At 38.2% G+C, this 2,397-nt stretch overlaps 1 protein-coding gene across 4 annotated transcripts in view; it reads left to right on the top strand.

The window, feature by feature from the left end:
- Nucleotides 1–2,397, top strand: part of ZNF510 (zinc finger protein 510) — a 52,650-nt gene that overhangs the window by 12,416 nt on the left and 37,837 nt on the right. The gene's annotated exons all lie outside the window — the stretch shown is intronic.

Below are 2,397 nucleotides of genomic sequence, written 5' to 3'. Positions count from 1 at the left end.
TTATCAATGCATCTTGATTGTATATTTGATAAATTTCTGGCTGAAGATGTTGGTAAAATTCTTCAACTTCTCCATCACTAGCTTTTGTGGTTGGTGCATAAATTTGAATAATCACTGTATTGATTGGATTTCCTTGAATGTGGGTAGATATAATCCTAACAGACAGCATTGTACTTCAAGATCCTTTTAAAAAAATCATTTTATTGGGGGATCGTACAATTCTTATCACAATCCATACATCTATCCATGTGTCAAGCACATATGTACATTTGTTGCCATCATCATTCTCAACACATTTGCCTTCTGCTTGAGCCCTTATTATTGGCTCCTCATTTTCCCCCTCCCTCCCCAAGATAGATCTTTAATGTCCCTTTTGGCAATGAATGCAGTCATTCTTCTTGATTATGTCATTTCCAGTATAGTAAACCATCTGATTAAAAATGGCTATTACCAGTCCATTTCAGGTCATTAATGCCTGTGATATCATTCTTTATATGTTTCATTTCACTTTTGATGGCTTCTGATTTTCATAGAGTCATACTGTGTACATTCCAAATTCTGATTATTAGATTTTTGCAGCTGTTTCTTCTCATTTTGAGTTGTGCTTCACCAGAAGATATCAAAGACGTTATTCCCTCAGCCTTTACTCTAGGCACATCACTATGAAGACAGCTCCTCCTCAGCTCCCACGTTTTGAGAGCCTTCCAACTGGAGAGGTCCATCTCCTGGCACGATCTCTGACAATGTTCTGCTTCCATTCATGAGGCCTTCAGTAACTGGCGGTGTTTTGACATTTGCATAAGGTTTTCAGTGGCTGTTCCTCTGACATGGACAGCTGCTTCCTTCTTTGTAGTCTGGTCTTAGTTTGGAAGCTCTACTGAAATCTGCTCACTTTGGGTGACCCTGCTGGCATTTGAAATACCAGTGACATAGCTTCCAGCAACACACAAACTACTCCAGTATTACAAATGGACAGACAAGTGGTGGAATCGATAGAGACAGTAACTGGTTAATAGTTCCGTACGGTTATGGAATAGTAGGTTGAGGGGAAATGAAGAAATGATGTTACAAGAATGAAGAAAATATTATTAAATATTTCTCTTTGTACGATTGACTAAGTTTACTAAGCTTAATGTTCTCTAGTTTTCTCCATGTTTTGCAAGGTTTATGAGAGCTGTCATCGTTTTTTTTAATTGATGCATAATATTCCTTTGTATGTATGCACCAGAGTTTGTCAGTTCTTCAGTCATCACTGGGGTTATTTCCATGCTTTTGCTATTGTGGAAATTGCTGCAATAAAGATGGGCATAGATATGTCTGTTTGTGTTCTTGATTTCTGTAGAGTGTATACCGAGTAGAGAGATTGCTGAATCATAAGGTACTTGAATGTGCATTTGCTTAAGTAAATGCCATACTGATTTCCAAGTATCTGTACAATTCTACAGTCCCACCAGCAATGTAAAAGCATTCCTATCCCTCCACGTCCTCTCCAGCATGTATTATTTTCTGTTTTATTAAATTTTGCCAAAAGTGTTGGTGTAAGGTAATATTCTATTGTTATTTTAATTTGTATTTCTCTTATTGCTAATGATTGTGAACATTTCTTCCTATGGTAGTTCGCCGCCTATACGTCATCCTTGGTAAATTGTCTATTCATGATTTGTGCTCAATTTGATTGGGTTTTATTTATTTCTTCTTGTGAAGATAGAGTTTTCTGTAGATTTTGGACATTAGCCCTTATCTGATGTATTATTATCGAATAACTTTTCCCAATCTGTGTGTTCTCTGTTGCCTTTTTCTTTAATTAATCATTTTATCGGGGGTGGGGGTGGGGTGGGGCTCTTACAAATCTTTTAATAATCCGTCATTCAATAATATTAAGCACACTTATACATATGTTGCCATCAACATTTCCAAAACAATTTCTTTCTACTTGAACCCTTGGAATCAGCTCTTCTTTTTTCCCCCTCTCTCTCCCATCCTCCCACCCTCATGAATCCTTGATCAATTTTATATTGTTATTTCGTGTCTTACACTATCCATTGTCTCCTTTCACTTACCTTTCTTTTATTCGTCCCCTTTGTGGGGGGAGAACGACTATATATCCAACTTTGTGATGGGTTCCTCCTTTCTCCCCCTTCCCCTTTCCCACTTCCACCATCCCCCTCCCCTCATGATATCACTACTCCCACTACTGTTCCTGAGATTTTTTTAATCTGCCCTGAATTCCATGTGTCCAGAGCTCTTATCTGAATCAATGTGTGTTCTCTGGTTTAGCCAGATTTGTAAGGTAGAACTAGGTCATGGTGTGTGTGTGGGGAGGAAGCATTTAGGAACCAGAGGATTGATGTGTGTTTCGTCAGTGCTATACTTTACCCTGGTTGAATTGTCCCTTCC

This window comes from Echinops telfairi, unplaced genomic scaffold (genome assembly GCF_000313985.2).
Source record: "Echinops telfairi isolate 266 unplaced genomic scaffold, ASM31398v2 ScPeMD7_27;HRSCAF=92, whole genome shotgun sequence".
Taxonomy (NCBI): Eukaryota; Metazoa; Chordata; class Mammalia; order Afrosoricida; family Tenrecidae; genus Echinops; species Echinops telfairi.
The sequence above is the reverse complement of the archived record's forward strand: the minus strand, read 5'-3'. Positions and strand labels throughout refer to the sequence as shown.